General features: G+C 41.7%; 1 pseudogene; it reads left to right on the top strand.

Moving 5' to 3' along the window:
- The first annotated feature begins 23,723 nt into the window (after positions 1-23,723).
- Positions 23,724-23,829, top strand: LOC114022617 (annotated as a pseudogene).
- Positions 23,830-24,558: the final 729 nt, after the last annotated feature.

Consider the following 24,558-nt stretch of genomic DNA (forward strand, 5'->3'; position numbering starts at 1 on the left):
GAGTGCTGATTTTTAGCAACATCAAGTTCAAAGGTTTTTGGGTCGTGTCTAAAAATAAATAAAGAGTGACTTCTAGTGGTATTTTGAAACTGTGGATTTTATACTGGAAGGGCAAGTCAACCTTACTCCATAAACAACTTTATCCTTATGTAATTAGAAACAGCCACCAGATCAAAGTTTTTAGGTTTAGTTAGCTGTTGGACTCTTCCAAGGTGCAATGCTACTAGTAAGTGAACGTAGTCCTTTGTCTGAGCTATTCCTAGAAACACCATACTAATTGGGGATTGGTGAAGATCTTTAGTCAAAGTGCATTGCTTATAAAGTTTTCTCATAAGTCCTCAAAGGGAGCAGAGTGCTTTTGAAAATACCTCCCGACATCTACTACATGGAAATTAATTTCTCACTATAAAATTCTCTCCCAGCACGCTACAGCATCTAAGGATCTTGACACACAATTTAGGTAAACTTGCTACAGAGTATGTCAGGCCTTGTATATAATAAATGCAGATATTTAAGAAAACAGGGGGGGGTATATGTGCAGATCTGTGGAGAATTCTCAGTTTTTGTTTGAAGGAAAATGTATATGCACTTCTTGGCAGAAAAGGGGAAAGAAATCCATAATCCAAATTATTTGCAAACTGAGCACTACAGATATTGTAGTTTAAAAGAAAAACAAACAAACAAATCTTTTCTACTATACGATTTGGTTATATTGCTCTTAAAAGTAATTCTGATCCTCTCCTACAATCTTTGTAGTCACTGGTAATATGGACTATTATTGAGTGTGTTTACTAAGTCCTATGAACTGGTGTATTTACTGAGTTCTGAGTAGTTGTCTTCAAGCCATTGCTGGTGTAAGATTTTTGTTACCTATGAAGAACGAGTTGGGATTTCAAAGAATACAAATGCAAAAAAGGGAGAAAAAATGAAAATCAGTTCACAGTGTATCTTTTTTAAATGGCTTTACTCTTAGCAAGACATCTTCCATTTAAAAATAAGAGTTATAAACAGTGTTCATTCTAGCTCTTCAGTGTGACTGTAACTCTCCTACTGAACCTGCTTCTCCAAACCCCTTACAAGTCACAGAGATCTCATTGTATGAAGCCGCTATGATGATCCAATTTTGCAATGTGCTGAGCTGCTGCTGTAAACTGACACGGCATATGAGGTGTCCATTGCTCAATGTATTTCTGTTCATATGGCTCATGCCACTGCTTTATAGGGGTTGAACAATTCTGGGCAAGAATCCGGGACTATTTCCCAGTGCCCACCCCCAGACTATAAGACTTTTTACAGCTTTGGGATATTTGTAACCATTTTGGGGGGAGTTGCATATTTTTATTTTTTTTCTCTCTCCTTATTAAAGTACTTCAATTCTGTTATGGAGAGGTCAGTCCTAGAGCTGACAGGTTAGGTCAATTCAACCTTGGCTTCTCCATTGCCAGCAAAAGGAAACAAGTTAGTGGAATTGTGGAAATAGCTTTGGTGACGATGGTAGTCTTCAACAGATACAAAGATACTTTGGGTGTGTAAGTGAGGGCAGAATGTAGCCTTTCATTTGGAACTTTGTTTTACAAATCTGTGGTTAAAGCGCCTTTTGAACCATTTAAAAATCATCTATCTATCTTATGTACTTATATAGCCTCCATTGAAGTCAATGGAGCTATACCGGTTTACATCAGCTGGGGAGCTGGTACTATTAATAATATGGAAAGCACAAATCCTGTGTGAATAGTAGGTGGCTGCATTTTGGTTTATAAATCAGGCTCTTAGTTATGGTGAACATGTTCTTTATATAATTGGCCTGCGTAAATAAAACTCAACCCCTGTAGTCTCCAGCCCCATAGGATTATGGAATAATGAAAAACTAAACTAAACCAATCAACTGAAGACTGGGGTGTGGAGGGGAGTGTAGGTAGGGATTGGGTTTAAAAATAGTTAAGTACTAGTTTATGAGAACACAAACAGACTATGCTCTCTTCAGTGTTTTCATTTCGTTAAGGAAAGCCAACTTTGGAACTACTTTAGAAATGGAAAACATGGTATTGATGTTGAAACAACAATAAGCAGCTGTTGCCTCTGTCCTGCACCTGCCTCTTACTCATAGAGAGTAACATCTTAGAAGGGCTGGCTGACAGCTGATAGAACAGAAGGTCAAGAAGGAAGGGGGACGAGGGTAACCCTTATGGAAAAGTCCTATAATGGATGAGGGCTTTATACGAAGTAGACAGACAGAGCTCATTGTAATCTATTACGCCTCACATGTTAACTCCTTTTCTTATGCATGCCAGCTGTGCTTTAACCCACATAGCTCAATAACTCAACAGTACACAGAGCTGGAAAGAGTAAAACTTTTATGGTTATAGATAATATTGCGCCATAGCTAGTGTGTTTTAATTGATTGTGACAAATTTAATTGTGACATGTGACAAATCTTGCACAAAAAGGTTCAGGAAGTGCATAATAACACAAGCAATTGGTCCCAAATATAGCTGCCATCCCACAGTGTACAAACAAGACTGGCCTAATCATCAAAATTATGATGCCCTGGGAACGGTTTTTGGAAGACACAACATAATTTTTTGTCCAAGTGGCTGAAGTTGCTGGCTGTGGCAGTGCGCTCAATCAAGTCCCACAGGGAGATCATTCTGCTTCCTGCAATTTGTGTCTTTCTCCAGCTAAAGAAGGGCCAAAACAAGCAAAAACAAGCAGGAAAATGTCAGGATTATGCAATCTATCACTTTATTATCTGTCCATTTTTTTTGTATTTGCAAAACATAGCAAAGTTAATATACTATATGTAAGAGGTCAGACAATAGCTAACTTTTCACTCCTCACAGTAGTGTGAGACTGTGTCTCACTAATGGAGGATTTAGTATGCCATTGCCAATCATTGATCTATCAGGGACCTCTGGCTGGTGCTTCAAAAGAAAGGGAAAACAAACAGTGTACTTGATTATTTGTGCAATGATGAGAAAAGGGGAAATGTTCTCTCCCTGCTCTCTACCCTAATGAGTTTATGAGCATGAAGCAGGAGAATGGATTAACCAATCTCAGCAGCTTCAACTACCAACATTTGTTATTGTTCAGCCTCTTTTTCAATCCTAAATCTCTGACTTCCTGCAGCAGAGAATTCCACAGGCTGTCTATGTCCTGTGTGAGGTATTTCTTGTGATATTGTTTCTTTTGAATTTACCTGACTTTTTCGCTCTTAATCAGATCTTGCCACAGTTATCCATGTATTCTTCCTCTCAAAATCTGATTGCTGTAATGGGCTCTATGTGGGGTTAAACCTTGGGACCATTCAGAAACTTAAGCTAATGTAGAGTGCTGCAACACGCTTATTAAGCGGAATTGTACATTGGGAGCAAGTTAGACTGTGATCTGCACTGGCTTCCAGTAAACCTCTGGATGGAATTCAAAGTGTTAGTTTTAACCTGGAGACTGGTAATTGGTTTATGGTTATCTGAGAGATTGTCTCTCTCCCTTGATGTATTTCCGCAGTTGAGATCAGCAGAGGCTCTCAAGCTAGAGCTACCGTAATATAAACGGGAGGGAGCTGATGGCAGGATGGTCACTGTGAGGGGGGTTTCAGTGCTCGGTCTTGCTCTCCTCCCGAGCTCAGATTTGTTAGCTGTCCAGTCGTGCTGTGAAGTCCCTATTTCCTCCTCTCGTAGTTAAGGTTTGCGAGGAATATATGGGTTGATGTGAACATATTTATGGACAGCTCTTTGTCTCTGTTACCCACCTCACCATTTTTAAAATACGGGATGGGCACCCAGAGTGCTGGTTGGGGGTCTAGAGGTGTATTTTAAAAATCTGAATGAATAAATAAGGAACACCATAAAATGGAGGATTCATCAGTTTTTACTATAGTCTGTAAGGGTATTTCTATGCTGCAGTTGTGAGCAAGTCTCCCAGGCCACGTAGACAGACTCATGCTAGAATGCTAAACTTAGCTGTGTGAATTTGCTATATCAGGCTCGGGCTAGCCGCTGGGGTAGGGTGGGTTTCAGGCTCATGTGCCTGGCCTGAGCCCCTGCCAGTGCCAAAGTGTCCATGCAGCTATTTTTGGCATGCTAGCACAAGCCCCGCTAGCACAAATCTGTCTACCCAGATTGGGAGGCTTGCTCCCAGCTGCAGTGACGATATACCCTGCAAAACAGCTCAGTGAAGCCAGGACGCAGATATCTGTGAGGTCTCTGCCTCACCCACCACTACTCTGCTCTAGGGCCGATATTGGGGCACAAGCCTCTGAGCTCCATGACTCGTCCCACTCTACTCTACTCCTGATCTGTCAGGACTGACAGGTCACTTCATGGTCAACGGTTCTGAAGGTAGCTGATAGTCCTAAAAGTATCAGCATGAACACCTGATTTTCATCCATCACCAATAAGGGATATCAATCGGCACAAACAAGTGCTATGACTTTTGGGCCAAGAGACTTGTGACTAGCCCTATATTATGAGTAGGATTTCAAACCAACTCATGGCTGGCCTAACCCTGTTCCCATTGAATTAATCAAAGGGAGCAGCGTGCTTTTGAAAATACCTCCCCACATGTACTACATGGAAATTAGTTTATCACTATAAAATTCTCTCCCAGCCCACTACAGCATCTAAGGAGCTTGACACACAATTTAGGTCAAACTTGCTACAGAGTATGTCAGGCCTTGTATATGATAAATGCAGATATTTAAGAAAACATGGGGGTAGATGTACAGCTCTATGGAGTATTCTCCGTTTTTGTTTGAAGGAAAATGTATATGCACTTTTGGCAGAAAAAGGGAAAGAAAGGCTAACAGTGTTGAGCCCAGTGAGGCAAGGTGGGTGAGGCAATATCTTTTATTGGACCAACTTCTGTTGGGGTATCAGTTCACTGGACAGCTTAAGAAATTAATAATGCTTAACTCTTACATACCACTTGTCATCAGTAGCTCTCCAAGCACTCTATAAAGGAGGTAGGCATCATTCTCTCCATTTTACAGATGGCAAAACTGAGGCACAGAGAATTGATTTATCCAAGGTCACCAGCTCAGGTGGGTATAGAACCCACATTTCCCAAGTCCTGGCCTTGATCCAACAGGTCACACCACCTCTTAACGTGACACCCTGAACCCCAAAAATCAGTTGAAAGTTTAATAGATGAGACATGACTCCATAGGTAGCCCCTAGATAATGTATTATAGCTGGAGTTATTGTATTTGAAATCTTAACTCTGGCATTTCTTGACTTTTGACTGTGTAACCTTAACATTCTTTCAATTAAGTTTTTTAGTATGGAATAAAATACCCACTTCCATAAATGCCACCAAGAATATTATGAGGACATGGAAAAAAATAAAGCTGAAAATAAACAAACCTTGTAATTTGTAAAAATGATGGGACTTTATGCACCACACAGAGTAATTAAATTGGTTACAAAAAAGGTCACTAATTATCTGCAAGAGAGGCAGTATATAATTAGTAAATACCGTATATTTTCATTTTGTGGTTATCTGACTCTTAAAAAAAACTTCCCATGCATGTACTGCTTAATTACATATTTATTCCTACAAATTAGTCTTTAATTATATCCTTCAATCATTTAGCACTATCAGAGTCATTTTAAGTTAATAAAGCAGCTTAATTATAGTTATTTTTCTTATTTATGTGGGGGTAGTTGTATTGTAATTAGAACTGGCACCATTTAATGTAAATTAAATGGTCTCTTTACTGTATCATAAAAAAAACAAAAAAAACCCCACACACAACAACCAGTGTGGGCCAAATTCTGCAACCCCACTAACCACGGAAATAAAACAGAAATGAGAAAGGAACATGTGTCAGTCCAGAACACCTTTTCCCAGAGCCAAACAGAAGTTCTGAGTTTAATTGTAAATCTAGAACCAATGATTCATGACTGGGTTCTAAATTTGGCAAAATGACTTTTATTCCCATCCTTTGTTTCCATTAGTCTTTAGCTCCCTCATGCCAATAAGAGTTTACTAGGACCAAACACCTATCCAAAGTTGCAGCCCTAGCTTGGGTAAACAGTTTAAATGCTGTTTGTTGGGACAATACTGGTATTAGCATTCTGGAGCAAAAAGAGACATGAGTTTTGGTTATCTGAATATCAATGCCCAAAAATATCTTCCAGTTCCTAACTATTTCATAGCAGGGATAGTATGAGAGCTCTGGGAACAAAGGTTTGTGGAAGTGTTTTCTCCCTTTTGCCCTGCATAGTTGTGTAGGCACAGATTTTGGGTGCCTCACAACTCCCACTGGTTTTGAGGCTCTGTAGGTCAATACTATATGGAGGCCTTAGGAGTGGACTATGTGACACTATCACTAAAATTTACCACATCTCCCGAACACAGCTTTACTGAGGATGCTCCCTAATGCAGTGATGTCACAAGGAGGGGAAAAAACCTGGGCATCAGGATGAGAATGGAGAAGAGGGTCCCATCTGGTGGAATCCCTTTCCTGTGGTGAGGAGAGGATTGCCTGAGTGACTCCCACTCACTACCACATCAGAGTGGGTGAAGATACCTAGCTTTCCTTTCCCGGTTAAGAGTATTGGCATCCCCTCAATCCCTTCACCCTCGGCCTTAATGATGTATGCCAACAAGAGTGCGAATTAATGCCAGTTTTGATGGTGTTTTTCACTTTTGTATCGATACTCATCCACTAGGAAGTAGATTGGGACCTCCAATTCATTACATGCAGGGTGTTGAACAGCTATGAAATAACCATTTTCAATTGTTTTCTGTAGCCTAGAATTTTCTGCCTCCTTGCTTCCTCCAGCTGATATTTTTCAACATAAGGAGCTTTTCCCCCATTTTATACACCAGAATCACTTCCCTTCTAAAGAGCAAAAAAATCCCTCTGACCTTTCTTATTCCTCCAAACCTTACAACAGTCATTTAAAAATTGAGTAACCAGCATGGAACAGAATGGACCAAAATCATCCCAAGTAAAACTTTACTGATGCTAATGGGCTTACAGCAAACATGAATTTGGCCCATTTAGTTAAGGTTTTAAGTAAACAGTTGCCAACCAGAATTTTAGCTGCCCCACGTTGTCTACTGAGCATTGAGAATAAAGTTACCAGTCTTTTAAAAATCTGTTCGGTTTTTCCACGAGGTAGTTGTTCAAAACAACAACATGAATAAAACTAACTTTACATTTGGATAAGTTGCTTGAATCCCTGTCTGCCCATTTTAGTCTTTCAAGCATAATCTATCTGTATTCTAAAGAGGACGGTTGAATGGCACCTTCCTGAAAGTGGAACTAAATAATCTCAGCTACAGTTATCACTCACTTCTGTAATACTTTCCAAATAAATAAATAAATAAATAAAGGGAAAATGTCATCACTGTGAGGAGCTGCAAAATAATTTTCCTTTTGCTTCCTCCCCCAAATAGGATTCTGGCACCTTTACTGTAAAGGTTAAATGAACTGGTCTACAATTCTCTGCAAACAGTCTGGCTCTAAAAACAAGGCAGATTTCTTCTGATGCAGTCCTAAGGGATATATCTAGTTTCTATTGAAATATTAAGATAATAATCAAATCGTTCATTTTTTCAGAGCCTAATTCAGAGCTTAAATCAGAGAGGTGCTGAGCACCTGCATCTAGAATTGATTTCAGTGGAATATATGGCAGGGGGCATCTGGCTAAAGGCTTATCTTTCACTCATTGAACTCATGCTCCATTACAGATTGTGGATATAAGGACTTCTGCACACTACACATAGAATAATATATTGCTTGTTTTCTTTAGCTAGGGCTTGTAAAAAGGTGCATCTTCCAGTATACATGCAGTTGAGTAGTTGTACATCTCAGTGATCTGACCAGTGCTCTGAAGGTTGGGTATAGGGCTTGATCCAGCAGAATACTTTAAGCATACATTGAAGTCGCTGGGTCTACTCAGATTATTAAAGTTTAGCATATGCTAAAGTTAAGTACTTTGCTGGATTGGAGTTATAAAGGGGGCTCAATTAGCTGAGTAGTGAAGTGACTGTTTTTTGCTGTCTTCTGGCTTTGGTCGCTTTTCTGCACAATTAGAACTGAAATCCTAGCCTGATCTGCTATGTTTCTTTCTGTGTACACTGCTCAGCCCTGTTAGAACCACATGTGAAAATATCTCCATTGTTATTTAAAACGTGCTACTTGTTGATCCCAGAGCATGATCCCCTTTTTATGCTAGTGGCTGCCACAGAGTTGGCAGGCCTTTTGATAAAATGAAAGTCAGAAACACGAATGACATAGTAGGAGATCCATTTGAAAATGGAAGACATGGGACTAGTGTAGTTACGTAAAAAGCATGGACATGCATGCAATATGCTGATTCCATACAAAGCCCCAGCGTCTGATTTTGCTTCCTTTTTCTGCTCACAGGCCAGTCATCACAAGACTTTTTACTTCAAGATTAGACCCAATCCCTCTGTAATATTATTCTTATTATTTGGGAATGTATAAAAGGCTGGATTGGTCACAAAAACTTCCCAAGAGTTGGAAGTCATAACTCTTTCATATATGGGACTTTCTATTCTTGTGTGTGTCACAAAAATACCAGGTTTTTCCCCTACTCTCATTTATACCCAACACTACAATATATTCCACAGCTTGAACTATTCTGGGATCCGTTATAAAGCTATAACAAAGGTTAATTCTGAAGAAGCCTTTGTAAAATATGCGACTTTAGTTATATTTATGCTACATCCATTAAACATTCAAAAGATGCTTATACTGTATGTTAAGGCAGTTAAACTGTAGCACTTCTAGTTCATCCACACTGCAGTGCAATGCCAAAGTATTTCGTAGGCACAATGCCGTACAGAGCTTGGTTCAGCAGTTCGCAGAGAGGCAGAAAAAGGGGAAGGTAGCACACGGAGATAGCATGTCCATATGTGCGATGGCAGGTGCACATGGAGCAGGAAAGAAAAGGAAGCTGACATTTAAAAGCGACAACTGGCAAGTATTCAAATCAGTACTGCTTACATTGGCACTTCCCTGTCTGGGATGGATCCATATCAGCATCCCCTTATGCTAGTTACATCACCAGGCTTCCATCCCCTCCCACTCTCCTTTCTCCACTGTGGCTTTCCATTTTGTCTTTTTTCCTCTTTTTCCTGTGAGTTTTCTTTTCTGTTTTTCATTCTTAATTTTTTCCTCCCCTTGACCTTCCTCCTCCCCACCCCCATATACACCATCCCTTCTCCACCAGCCCCTCTTTTATCTATTTTTCTACCCAGTCCCCTTCTTCCTGCCTGCTCTGCCAGATCCTTCCCCTTTGCTACTCTCTGGTTCCCTCTCTTTCATTTTTCACTTTCTCAGCTCCCTCCCCTCCCCTCCCCTTATCTCTCAGTTCCACCACTGCCTCTCTCCCTCCCTGCTTCCTCCCTTTTTTCTCCTTCCTGTTTTTCTTCCTTCCTGCATCATTCCCTTCTTGCCTGTCTTCCAGTTCATAGAATCATAGAAATATGGGTCTAGAAGGGACCTCGATAGGTCATTTAGTCCAGTGCCTGCACTGAAACAGGCTGAGTAGACCATCCACACAACATCTCCCCTTTGGTATTCTCCCTCCCGCCCCACTCACTCCTCACTATTTCTAATCCCATTTTCCCCCTCTTGGTTTTTCTTTCACATCTCTTGGTGGTTTCCATTCACTGCTTTCCCCCTCCCTGTCTCCACAGTTACACGAAGGATCATGCTAGGGGACTGGTGCTTTTGCACTGATCGTATGTTCCTGTAGAAGTAGATAATAGGCCCTTTGGGTTGGCAGCAATTTGAAGCCACTGGGAAACCAACCAATCACTTTGTTCACTGGCTTTTGCTCCAACAAGAGTGCACTTCTGCAACGGGGATGAGGATGATACCTCCCCACCACCCCTATCCCCACTCCTCCTGCCTCTGCTTCTCTTGATGCTGCAGGCATTGCTTCCAAACCCTTACAACTAGTCCCTCTAGAGCAGCAGTACTCAACCTGTGGTCTGCAGACTGTCTAAGATGTCCAAAGGGGTCCGCACCTCCATTCAAATTTTTTTAGGAGTCTGCAAATGAAAAAGGGTGGAAAACCACTGCTCTAGAGGGCTCCAGAACACTCAAAAGGGGAATGCTGTGGATTCAACTGCATATGGCTGCTGGTGTCCCCCCTTTCCTAGTCATCTCCCCTCTTTCACCTATTTTCCATAAAGCTGTTTTGTCTTTTTTATAGTGTGGACTCTTCAGGCCAGGGACTATGCCTTCTTTTGTGGGGATTGTACAGTGATTAGCAAAGTGTGAGTGCTACTAGCAACAAACAATAACGATGTTATTCAGCCTCTCTCTCCCTCCTCCTATCTCTGGATCCCATGGCACAGTGGGAGGTTAGTAGGTGTAGGCTGGAAATCCTTTAAGCAATTTTATCCCTGCAAAATATAGTGTTAAGACAGTGTTTGAAGGCAAAAATGACTTAGTGAATTGGAGAGGAGGATTCTTTCCTGTTAGCTGGAGCGAAAAACAAGTAAAGGCGCAAACCCTAAAGTACGAAGAGTCAAAGTGAAAGTGCAGAGAGGATTCCCAAGCTGGAGCAGAGTGCGGGCTGGCCGAGGAGACATCACTCCCATTACACTAATAAGGCCATAGTGGCATAAAGAGAAAGTTAGAGAGACAAGGTGGGTGAGGTAATATCTTTATTTGACCAACATCAATAAAAGATATTACCACACCCACCTTGTCTCTGTAATATCCAATACAGGAGAACCACCGTGGCTACAACAACACTGCAAAAAAAATAAAGGGAACATAACAGCCACCTATCCAGGTAGGGGGCTTCTCCAGGTGCAGGCACTGCAGCGGACAGTCATAAAACCGGCCCTGTAGGAAGTCTGCCAGGGTGCAGGAGTGGCAAAAGCGCCCTAAAAGTGTGGGGGCCACAGGTGCCCTAACCATGGCCCCACCTCCGAGGCTGCACTGCCCTCTGAGGGCCCCGCCCCCCCCCTTCTCCCTGAGTGGCCGCCCTCGCACCTCCCTTTCCCCCCCGGCAATGCCTAGAGTCTTTGCAGCCCTGGAGCAGTCCAGGCTCAGGAAGGCACAAAGGTGGAGCAGGAACCCAGATCACAGGTAGGTGAGGAGAGGAGGAGGAGGAGAGAGTCATCCATTTAAAGTTTTGATAAATGAGAAAGCAAGTTTGTCTTTCCATTGTCTCTTCAGCTGAGGCACTTGTAATCATTTGCCCCTCCAAAAAATAAAAGCCATTAAAATATCTCTGCAAGCATGCACTCGTACACATGCACACACTGTGCTCTTCATAACAGAGCTTGAATATTGGTTATTACCGTCTTGCAGTCACAACCCCATTATTGTAAAAGCACTTATTAGCGCCAGCACAAGTAAGTTGATGTTGCTTTTTAATGAGGAAACTTTCATAATTGGGCACTTTATAAATGTGTTTCTAAAACTAATATTTTGAATAAAGAGTTTTGTCCATCTGATTCCCATTAACACCAAATTCCCTGCAACACTTTGAAACTGTAATTATTGTCCTTATGTTTTCAAAGGATGAATGCAGGAATTCAATTGCATGGATTCTTTTGATTTTAATGAGAGTCATGCATCCAAAACCTCACACATGGCTTTAGAGATTCAGTGGTTATTATGTAAAACTACTGTACCTGTTCAAATTGAGAAATAAGGAGTTGGGGAGGGGGAAATCCACCAACTGTACTCATGGAAATTACTTGTAACCAATTACATTGATTTTACAATTGAATGTGTAGGCAATTAGTATTATTGCTTAGCTTTTTAATCCAAATGTTTAATTCAGAAGTTTATATTTTTCATAAAATAATGGCTATGGAGAAGATAATTTAAAAAACAAAACAAAAAAATCAAATAACCAGGGCCAGATCTTCAGTTGGTGTAAATCAGCATAGCTGTTGAAGCAAATTAACTTATATGGAGCTACATCAGTTTACACCAGCTGAGAATCTGGTGCTGTTCTCTCCAGTTTCACTTTAATAAGGCGCGACTTGGAATTTCTCTCAATTAACTCCGCATCACCAAAGATGAGCAGGACTCTAATTGCTCTTGTTCTTGGAAGATATTTTGCTTGGGAGAAAGATGTAATTTCTTTCAGAATGTATTTGTGAGATGTTTGTGAAGTTACACTGGTGTACTGATGCCTGTCCCGAAAAAAATCTCCCTCTTCTCTAACTACAGTTTGTTTTAATTGTAGCTGTCTTCAGGCTATGTTCATGCCTCTGTTGGACAGAGATGTTGAGAGCAATAAATTATTTAGTTCTTCCCACAAAAAAATAAAAATCATCTGATTCTCTTTCCATTACACTGAATTTACACTAGTGTAATTCCATTGACTTCAGCTAAATTACTCCCAATTTGCACCAACATAAAAGGTGAATCAGACCTTAAGAATCTTAACTGTGGTTAAAGATGAGCCTTATCTTTTCAGTTTTGATCCAGGGCCAATTTTTTCCTGCATTTGGACATGTCGTCTGGGTTTATTACAGAAAGGAACCCAAGCCACAAAGTTTGGATCTGCCTCTGAACTCGCCCGAAACGTGACGACATTCAGATTTGCAAATCCATTTCTAGTTCTCTCTTCCATCAGTTGTTAATAATCTGGAAAATAATAATACTTTTTTAAAAAAAACTGTGCATTCATTCTCTTCTTCTAGTTGGCTGGGTTCTCTCTTATTTATTTAAGATTTATAAAATATCTAAATAGGTCTCACACCCATTTGCTATAGATGTCCTTGACAAAACCTTAAAAATACACTGTATTGCTCATACAGACTGGAGGATAGGATAGCACCAGGAAGCAATTAAAAAATTCAAACCACTCTCCCCTTCAAGCTTCCATTGACTTTTATGGGTGTTGGTTTGGGCCCTCCAACATGTGGAAAGTGGATTTCCAAAGATTATGAAATGATTGTTTCCTACATTCCGCCGCCCCGCCCCCCCTTTTGGTTTTCAACAAACCTTGTTCCACTCCCCTCCCAACCCCATGGGTAGTCAGCAAAAAAGTGAATGTCGCATGCGTGTGTATTATCATTTTCACCACCACCACCTATGTTATGGGAAACATTTTCATAGGGGCTCCAGGAGCAGCTGTCAGTGGAGGAAGATCTGGCATCAGTAGAACTTAATTATTTTGGCGCTATAGGTGTGAGATGGGGTGTGGTGCAGGGTGGTCAGAACCCAGACCTAATTTGCGGAACTCACATCGTTAGAGAGTCCATGGGTTCTGGGGGCCAGACCCCTCACTTCCACAGGGAAGCAAACCCTCTGAAAGTCTGGCTAAATATGTCAGCTGGCCCTGGAGGGTTCTTTTGGGATGTGGGTGCCCTTCAGTCTTTGCCATGGGAAAGGGTGGTATGGCTGTAGTTGGGCAGCTGCCCCACACCTGCAGGCAGGGGTTAAAAGCAGCCAAGCTAGACTGATTGGGCATGGCCCCAGCTGTGGCTGCTTCCCCAATCAGGCCACAGCTGGCCCTATCAACGGGCTGTGAGTCAGAAGCTGGGAGGAAAAAAAAATCTCACTCTAGCCCTGGAGGAAGAAGGGCTGCCTGCCTGAGAGAAGGTACCTGAAGTGGAACAGTGCTGGGGAAGGGCAAAGGGAGCTGGGGAGCTCCAGCCTGGTAAACCCCCAGGCTGCAGGCCTTGTTAAAGGCCCAAAAGGTACTGGGGTTGCAGAGGGACAGCCTGAGGATAGGCAAAGGCAGCAGGTCCTAACCCCTTGCCAATGATGAGTGGCCATTACAGACCGCTCCAGTGAGTGGGAACTAGATGACTGGCAGTAGCCACTGAGGCAAGGTGGGGATAGAGGGTTGGGGGTTCCCCTGGGAGGGGAGACCCAGATTGTGGGTTACTGCTAGGGACAGAACCCTGAGGTAAAGGCCACCAGGGTCTGGGAGGAACATGAGGCCAGCGGCATGTGGGCCACCAGCCTGCAAAGGGCACTCCGTACACTGGCAAAGAGCTAATTCCCAGGATGACCAGCAGGAGGTGCTGCACCAGTGAGTTGTCGCTTTGCTACAATGGCCATGAGTTATTATTTGTAAAAGTTGTAATGTTTGAAGCCTTTAGTAATAAAGAACCACGTAACTTAATGGGACCATCACAGAACATATATGGTCATTTTCCCTACAAACAATCAAAAGTATCCCCCTTGGAATGTCTATTTAACTAGAACAGTATCAACATTCACCAAAAAGAGACACTAAATAAAAGCCACTGGATATTTTAATATCATGCCCTTAATTATACCACTTGCTGCTAATGTACACACCGAACAAAAAGAAATGTATCTGTCAATCATTTACCTTTTCCGCCATTAAAAATTCAAGAGACTCAGAATAAGAGATTCTCTATGATGATTCAATGGGGACTTGGGACAGAAGGTTCCAAGGCTCACCTGGGAATTTTGGAGCTCTTCAAGTGTGCAAGTTACTTTGCTCATAGAAATACATTTAAGAGGTACAATGATAACCCGCCCCCCCAAGAGAATTCAACAATTCCAAGAAGATGCCTTTCTAAAAATAAATGAAGGAATGTAAAGATGCTGATTTGTTAGGCCATTAGATATAAACGCATGCTGTACTTTCATGGAAGTATCTTGAAATCTGCTAATCAAACACTCAAAGCTCAATCCTTAGCTGCATCAAATCAGCACTCAAAGCAGCTGGGGGCGGGGGTAGAAGAGAAGAGAGGGAAGATGCAAAGGAGCTGTTTGCAACTCCCTAGTCCTGGGGCTGGATCTATGTTGTCTCCATCCCTGGTATAGTTTGGAACAGCATCAGGGTTGCTCCTAACTACATTAGCTGGCTATGTTCCCCAAGGGCCAGAATGCAAGTTGGGCTGTAGCCTTTTATTTTATTTAAACTGAATTTTGTTATGTTGTATTACACCACCATGAGTTCGGCTCTGTCAGCTACCTCTGAAAGTCACCTCTGCTACTTGCTTTAGATTTAGAGTCTCTAGGAAAGACCAATGGTAGTGACCACACATCCATTCACAAGTACAAGGTCTAGTCTGCTTTGCAAGTTTTATTAAAGTTACAATTAAAGTTATGTTACCCAAGCATATAGAAATTCTATACAGACCAATGCATAAGTTACAAATATATAGTTATACCAACATCCTTAACAATAATGGTAGGTTCTGATGGGTCTCTTATGGCTTGATCATCACTAGAGGGATGGTTCCAGCTGGAATCGCCCATAGGGAGCTCAATTTTCTCATTCTGGGCATCCCCTTTTTATAATGTGATTCTGTCTATACCTACATTCTGCGTATGTCCATCAAAGTGTCAACCCTCTTCTCTCTTATTGATCTGTGTCCCCTGGTAACTTTAAGGGACCCCAGTTTGCGTAAGTTCCCTTTATTCTCATTAGCACTGGCACACAACCTGTATCCTGTGGTTAAGACACGTCAGAGACAGATGCGCCTTTACAGTATTTTTATGATCTAATATTTTCTGGGTAATTTTGCACAATATTGCCACTTGGTACCTATTTTCCCATAATCTTAGGACACTTATGTCATCGTTTCTTGTCTCCACGGCCTAAAATAGCTAAGCTAGAGTCTTGCAGGCTTCAGCCTACAGGTTCTTGCATTTCAGCTTGTCTTACTTATGGCTACTACATGGTTCCTCTAAATACTGATCAATCGTATAGTTTTATAATCCTAAAAATGAACTTTAATTAACATACAATTAATATGATATAACATGTTGATTAATCGTAATATCACAGAATAAATGAACAGTAAACTAAAATCATTGGCTACGGTGCACTGCCAGAGCACAGTGACAATCCAGCTATGCCTCCTTCATCCAACCACAAAAGGGTCCAGGAAGAGTATGATGTGTAGCCACGGGTTACACCTGCTTTCTGCCCCCTTGGGTCCACCAGAGCAACACAAAGGGGTCAAAGTGGAGCCGAAGTTGTGGCTTACAGACTCCAGAAATTATTGTGAAAAGCAGAATTCTGAATAGCTGTGCATGATTAAAGGGCTCTCTTATTTGGCTTACAAATTTGGAACACAGCACCATCATGTATTAGTCATGTGTCAGTATCAAGCTGAGAGCTTGGGTAAACATGAAAATATCACAGATAAGCTTATGCCGACTTCTGGAGAGGGCCAAAACTGAATAGGGATGCAACAAGGGCTGAAAGCAGGGATGTCTTGTGATAAGGTATGTGTTCTAGGAAGAGTCACTGACTCAAAAGGCTTTGATTATTTAATTTCCTTTCTATCCAATACTGGCAGGGATAGAGATACACAACGGGTCTTTTTTCTCCAATTTACACAGGGTGGGGTTTTTTTGTTTGTTTTGAAAATACATTATGGAGTAGCTGATTCAGACATTTACAAGATGTGGATGGCATGGATACCCCCAGTGCTAGCCAACTCTCTCCCACTGTTCCAATGTTTTCTATCATTCTGCATCCTGTATTGCCAGCTATGGCAACCCGTAGTCTGAACCAGCATTATCACCATGGGATATAAGACAAGTAAAAGGAAATTAAATTAGAATGGAGTTGGCTGGATCTGAGAATACAATGAGATCATTAGTGCCAACCATGTTAAACCAATGTCTAAATCAGCTGTTTAACCTACCTCTCAATGGGAAACATTTTTGAAGGACCAATTCTTCCCCAATTTATACCAGTGTAAATGTAGGCTAATTCCAGTAAAGATAATGGAGTTACTCTGGATTTACACCAGTGCAAATCAGAGTCGAATTTGGCTCTGCCTTTTCTGCGTGGTTTCAAAGCTAAGGGTATTTCCTCATAACAGGAGGACTACAGATGGCTGAGGAGGATTTATTTTGTCTTAGGGACTTACATGATTCTACCAGAGAACCTAATTTTAGAGGAATATCCAGGACAAGAAATCCATTTCCCTCCCAGGAGATGTAAAATTCCAAATCCTCCATCTAGCTTCCATTCTGCAAAACAGATTGTATTCTAATACTTTATGAAGTGTAAATTACATGATGAGTTCTTTATTGCAGGATCCAGGGCCTTTTTTTGGTGTCTGCACAGCACCTGGCATAATGGGGTCCCAGCCCTGAGCAGGGCAATGAGGTATTACCAGTCAGGATTGGGGCCCTATTTTGTACCATAGTAAAAATAATGGTGGAACTTTGTCATTGAAAACATTAAGATGCTATGCTTTTACTGCTTTTTGTCTGGTACCTTTAGGTGTAGCAGTTGATTTAATACCTGAAGACCATGACTGATCCAATTATTTGCATAGTCATGGACAAGAGTAAGTGGTTGTGGGGGGCCAGGGGCACCAAGAGTTGCCTGATTCTGCAGCCACACTGCTAGAGAAAGATCTGGAGGAGATCTGCTTTACTCTCTAGCCCTCAGGCTACAGGGACGTGATTAAGATGGCCCATGGATTGTGAATCTGTGTAGTATTAGGAGCAGTAGTTATCTGTAGTAAGGTAGTGCTGAGAAGTCCCAACTGACATCAGGATGTGAACAGAAAGGTGCTAATATTTACTTATGACACAAAATGTGTCAGGAAGGTCTAGACTAGGAAAGACTGTGAGGAACTGTAAGAGCTTGGCAACATGAGGAGCAGCTAATGATCCAAGGGAGGGGGGGTGGGAGGAGGTGTGTGTCTTCCTGGAGGTTTAAGCTGTGAGAGAATGGTACCTGAAGGGGACCCCAAAACTTTCAAGATCCATGACCTGTGCAATCTAAATCCAATGCTTGCTGTGACTGTACCTTGTGAGACAAATACTGGAAGTAGAGATGAGCCTAAACTCAAAATCTGGATAGGGAATCAGATCCCAGCTGGAACTTTCCCATGTGCAGTGTTTTTTGGATCCAGAGTTTTGATCCTGCTTATTCTGGCCTATTGCACCAGATAGGCACAGCCACGAGGACTGGACAGTGCAGCATGGCACCATTCACAACCAGTTCTGAGAGGGATTGTGTGCACCATCTGCTCCTCCTAAAGTGCACAGCCCACTCCACGGGCCAGTGCAAGGGCTGTCATCCCTTATTAGAGCCTATAAAACTTTCCCATTACTGGATCAGTATCAAGGGAGAAGGGCTGTGCTACAGCGAGAGCAGCAGTCATGTATGGAAGTACGGCAGCATGATCAAAATGCCAACTTCAGGCATTTAAATGAAAATAGAACTCCTGGTGGGACGACAAGTCAAAATTTTCCTTACAGATCTCTGTCTATGCTCACTGGGGAGTTTTTAGTGCTCAGAAGTAAGGCTCACATGGAGAGTTAATGCACGGCCCACTGGAGCATTGTAGGTTTACACCCCAGCTTGCTGCACAATAAGTGTTCATGTAGACACACCCTGAGATTCATGCTTAGCTACATGTCTCAGGGCCTTTCAGCCTCCACTACGTCATTGTGAAGTGGGCCAGAAAGTTGGAGATGTTCTATTTGTTCCTAACCACCGTGGCAGCTGCCTTCCTCTAAGTCAATGCAGATCACAATGCCCAAGATGAAGGACATGAGAGCTGGGGACAAGAGGATCCAGCTACGACATGAACTTCAGAGATTATCAGGTGAACCTAGAGTCCAACTTTAGGAAATGCTTCAAAACCTCTTTTTAGAAAAGCCTTTCAACTATAAAAATGGCATTCACTTAATGCCCCCTTTTACCTCTAAATACCAACCTCCCCCAAAAATACTATCCCAAGCACAGTTTGACCCCAAAAAGAAGAAGAGCCAGAGACCCCCTGAAGTCCACTATACACTCCTCTATTGGTGCTGATTTTAGCACTCAACTACTATGGTAATGAGCACCAGTATGAAATCCTAAAGAGATAAACAAACTGTTTTTAGTTAATCCCTCTTAAAAAAGGGCATGAAGCTAAAACATCTCTAGCTCTCTTTATATTCCCTGTGATAACTGGTACACAAATAGACCTTGGCAAGAGCAGAACCCAAATCCCTTATCGCCACCAACAGCATTCAGGAGTTCAGTTTCACCACCAAATATCATAGCTTCCTGGGTCTCTCAGACATACATAGTTTGGCTCTATTCCTCAAGAGCAATGGCTATGGACATTTACAGAGCACTTTCCTTCCAAGATCCCAAAGCATGATCACAAACTATGTACTGATACTAGCAGGCATCCCTTTACCAATCACTGAATGTAGACACTCCGGTCAGGAAAGCATGAGTCTTTAAATAAAACATAGCAACACTACACTTATAATAATGTTTCAAGCTAAGTTACATGGAAATGTTAGGTAGGCAGAATATGGCTCCCCAAATGGAATTTGAGCAGTGCCTTTGGGCCAACTCCCCCTACTCTTGTCTAGAGTGCCATGGCATTTCTGAAGATTAAGTGGTGAAGAAATTGGTTTCAAAAGACCATAATGTTTGTATCAGCTAATGGATGATTACCAGTTAGCATAATGCTTCAGGAGACTGTTTCATCCCTGCATGTGTGCTATTTTTAATTGTTAAAATGCATGTCTTAAAATAGCCTGCATTGACTGATTTTTCAAATTCTGACTTTTTAATCCATTTCATTTCCTGCCCGCACTGTTTATTTTCATGAGTACTCTGCGCTAAACATTTCTGCAACAATCAATCAGTCATTATGACAACGAAATCTAGCCAGGAAGCTCATGTGATGTTTCAGAGAAGTGCTTCTAGGTCTAAGGAAATGCAGATGTCGCACTCCTGTCTGCAAAGCCCACTGCAATCCAAGGGCACTCTGGGACTGCTCGCAGCAGGTTTTGGCCGATCAGGTGGTTGTTGTTTTTTTGGCAAGTACAGGTGGAAAAATGTTAGTAGTGGATTTTGTTCTGCTCTGTTGAACATCTTAGCAATAGTAACTAAACAGAGCCAATACAAGAGTGACACCCTCTGGCTAATCTAGAACCTGCCGGCATTACTATGTGAAACGCAAATTAAAAGGAGTACTACCATATACTGGATAGGATGAAACTTGAAAACAGGGAAAATGGGGTAAAAAATCAACTTGGACTCACTCTGAACTTGAGCAGGCTGTGTTCCTAAACGTCATTTTTTAAATTATAGAAAGGATGTTTTAGAATGAACATTGTATTTCAGGTATCTAAGTAATTGGGGTAATATTCTGCAGTCCTTATTCAGTTGAGAGTCAGAAAAAGCTCCCACTAAAATCAATGGCAATGTTGCATGAGCAAGAACTGAGGGACATATTCTGAAATCCTTACCCAAAGGCCTTGTCTGCACAGTTTTTGTACCAGGAGGACAATTAATGGTGTGATTATTTTATCAATATAGTTACACTGGTACAGCCGCAGAGGTTATATTATTATAAAGGTGCCTTATACAAGTCTAGTTCATTCCCCTTTCTATACAATTATACTAATATATTTACATCCACCCTACGGGGTCTATACTGCTTTAATTATACCTCTCTGGTTAAAGCGATACAATTTTTCTGCTTCGACAAGGCCTTCGCACCTTACTCCACAAATAAATATGTTACATTTACACTGGCAGAGCTATTCATGGATTAAGGCATTATTCAACATGAGTAAGGGTATCAGAATTTAGCCTTAAGTGAGGAGAGATTGCAGGATTAGATTCCTTATGATCTGTAAAATATATGAAATAATGTCTCCTAATGTTTATTTATATTTCTGTCTCAAAAATGATTGACTGGAAAATCCTTCATTAGTGAAAGTGGGGACTCTCTCTTAAAAGGTCTAAGGTTGGGAAAGTTTCTCTTTGTGTGCCTCATAATTAAGAGGAAAGAATCCTGCCATGTTAGAGGCTAGAACATAATTTTAAGAATACTTGTCCTGTTTTAGTTTGGCCACAGGTACAATGATCCTTTTGTGTACTTTTACCTTGGAAAAGCATAGTATTCCACTCCGTTTTTTTAAAGCTGAGGTAATGGTACATGCTGGCTCATTGTGGGCTAATTACAAAAAACACCACACTGTCTGTATGCCCTACTGACTTCAGAAATGTCAGACATCTTAACACTTTGTGCCTCTGCTGGTCTGGTTGATGCGAATGCAGCTGTAGTTATTTCATAGCCCTAAGTCATTTTCCTTGATTATCACAACTAAAGCTGTGCATATACTGCAAGTGATTTCCTGCAAATATTGATTGAATTTGTACATTAATTTGCTTGATGTGTGTTTGTCCCTTCTGTGTTTTCCACTACATGCATCCGACGAAGTGGGTAGTCACCCACAAAAGCTTATGCTCCAATACATCTGTTAGTCTATAAGGTGCCACAGGACTCTTTGCCGCTTTTACAGATCCAGACTAACACGGCTACCCCTCTGATACTTGTCCCTTTTGTATTATCTTCCTAGCGGGAATATTCAAACAAGCAAGTTTAGTGGCAGGAATGTTCACGGAGACCCTTTTTCAGCAAGATGCTCAAACAGGTGCTTAATTTAAACCACTTGAATGGTGCCACTGAAGGCAATGGAACTAGTCAAATGCTTAAATTTAAGCAGCTAAATAATTTTCTGTCATGGCTTGAAACAGCAACTTAACAGAATATTGCAAAATATTCACAGAAAGCAAATTTTGAATTTGTATTTATTTGCACCAGAAATCTCAATCCAAGACTTATGTTCCTCCAAGCAGGAAAGAGAAACATAGCATGCGACTGGTGTATACAATCACTACAGTGCAAATTTTGAGTGTCGCCCCTCAGTCGCTTCTAGAGCTGGTAACATTATTCATCATAAATGGCTTTGTCAAATTTAGCTCTTTTCTTTCCTTTCACAAATTTTTCAGATACAGATCAGACATTTACAAGTTTCCGTCACCTGAAATTGCTTGAGAAATGTTGTGTGAATGTATTTCAGTTCATGAATTGTTCCCTGTATTACTCTGAGAATTCAGTATTCACAGTTCTAAATTAAAGTCTCTCTCTATGCACTTATAACGCTTATCACCTCAGTACCAGAGGACTGAACTAATGATCTACAAATAAAGAAAAATAATGAGGGGAAGGTGGTTGTGGGTGTCAGGTAGGAGGGGGAAGGGTTCTAGACCTGGGAATGGTTATGAAGGTGCAGCAGGAGGGGGAAGGGTATTCTGAGCATAGGGGTGTTTGGTGGGAAAGAGTTCAAAGATGAAGGGGTATTCTGAGCTGTGGATAGGGTAAGAAGCAAGAGAAGGGGTTATCAGTCTTGGGTACAGGTGTGGGGGGTAAGCGGGGTGGGGGTGGAGTTCTGACAGGTGAGGATTGATTTGAGGGCACTAAGGGAACTTCTGAACTGGGAGGAGGATGGGTTAGTTTAGTAGGGTTGACTGCAGTGGAAATGAAGTTAATTGGTGAGCGAAGTAGGGAGAGAATGTGTGTGTGAGAGAGGGGTGCTGGAGGAGGGGAGAACTGTAGGCAAAGACAGTATGGATCTGAGGGAAAGATTATACCACTAGGAGAAGTTACAGAAAGGAAAGTGCTCTTCTCCCCTACCCTGTCCTTTGCTGTCAAGTGTCCCAGTTTAACAGTAGCAGAAAGAAGGGGTTCTCCTTTTTCTTCCCACTTCTCCAAAACCTCCTTTATCCCCCACCAAAACAGTCTGTTGTGATTGACCGCCCTCCCCAACCACTGTGTGTCCCAGTTTTTCCACTTTCAAATATGTAATCAGTCTTCAGGGAAGGTTAGAAGGTGTTCATGGGGGAGGGAAGAAGAAACGAAGAGTTTGCTACCTGCTACAACTAGGTCACCTGGTGCATTTCCAGCTCCTTGACTAGATCAGTGTAACTTTTAGACCAGTTTTACTGTGAGAAGACGCAGAGTACTGAACTGAAAATTCTCTTTCTGCAATAGCCCTGCAAGATTCACTGTTTTAGCCAATGTTTGTCTGTGAAGTCACTGAGATATTCAAGAAAAGTGATGGGGGCAGGGTACAAACACAGCTGAAGTTAATTCCTTTACAGTTTCAACTAACTGAATAATACTCTGCCATATCCCCTCAGTTTTGATCCCTGTTCCCTCTCATTCCTCATCCACTCAAGTGGGGGATATATTTTTTTCCACTAAGCAAGAACCCCCAGCAAATAAACCCTCATACCAGCTTCCAAAAGCTTCCAGGAAACCACTGGAAGTGGTTGGATACACTATAAATAAAACAAGTTGTGTGAAGCTTCATATACCATCTCCCTGAAAAGAATAAAATAAATCTCTCATTGCTCAGCTGCAAGAAACACTTTTTTAAAAAACCTATAATACAAAAATTAAGAGCCCAGTCCCCCAGTGTTTACTTGCAAGAGCACTTCCACTGACTAACAACTGCTCCCAGGAGTAATGGTTGAAGGATCATACCCATCATGGTTTTAATTCCATTTGGTTTATTTGTTCAGACAGTGTTTTCTTCTACCAAGTTCTTAAAGCTGGTTGAAAATTTTCTGTCTAAACGTTTTTTGGTGGAAAGTGGCTATTTTGCAATAAAAAGAGTCTGATTTTATTTGAAAAAGTTTTGTTAAAGGAAAACAAAAAATACTGAAGATTGAAGAAGAGAGAAGTGTTTTGTTTTTGAAGTTTTTCCACAGGAAAAAATCATTTCCTAATATGTTCTCCTAGTTTTCTAGGAATCTGCACCTTAGACTAGTGCATTTATGTAGGGCTAGATTGCCCCCAACTCTTACTTAGAGGAGCTAGGAACTAAGGGCCCACCACCCTTCTCAGCTTAGCACAGTCAGAGCTGTCCAGATTGCAGATCTGGCTGCACTGGAGAGAACAGGAGTGTCACGCTGTCTGGAGTGGCTCATGATTGTGAGTGCCTACCTGGTTTCTCTTCAGATCGTATAAATCTTTCACCTTTTACTAAAGATTTCCATGGAGAGGAACATTTATGAGTTTCTACCCAATTTTTTAGAGCAGACTGTCAAAAATAGGGTAGATGCCCCAAACTGGTGGTGTATTCTATTATTAGATTTCATCAAGCCAGTAACAAAATGTGAACTCCTGGATAACTATAACTGTCTTACTATGGAGTCACAGACAGTCCTCTTAGACTCTCCAGTCTATCTTGACGCTCAGACAAACTGGATTTATTGATAAATGATCACTTACACCCACAGAGGGGAAAAAAAAAATCATCACTGCATTCAGTTTGCTCTCAGTCCCAAGAGACCAATCACTTAGCCCAGATCAACCAGCTGAGCGGCGGCGAACCAGCTGAGCAGCGGGGGACAGCAGAGCAGCACACAGCAGGAGTTTGCCTGGGAGTTCGCCTGGAGTGAGCCCAGTGAGGCTTACATCTTGCCAACTTCTCTGAGGAAGCTCATAGTAGGAAGGTGATATGAAAGGGGGGGTTCAGCTATTGTGACCTGCACTGGATGTGCCATGTTTGTCTTTCTTCCACAGGACAGAAGCGACTTTGTCTGTACAAAGTGCAAGCTGGTCTCCATATTGGATGAGAAGATTGAAGGTCTGGAGCAACAGATAACGACCCTGCGTTGCATATGAGAAACTGAGGATTTTCTGGACAAAAGTCAGGATATGCTTTTACGGGCACAAAGCTCTAAAGATTTAGAGAAGGTTGCACAGCGGAGCCAAGAGGCCAGTGAAGAGGCTTGGCAACATGTGACCTCCAGAAGAAGAAGGGGGAATGTC

This window comes from Chelonia mydas, chromosome 1, assembly GCF_015237465.2.
Source record: "Chelonia mydas isolate rCheMyd1 chromosome 1, rCheMyd1.pri.v2, whole genome shotgun sequence".
NCBI lineage: Eukaryota > Metazoa > Chordata > Testudines > Cheloniidae > Chelonia > Chelonia mydas.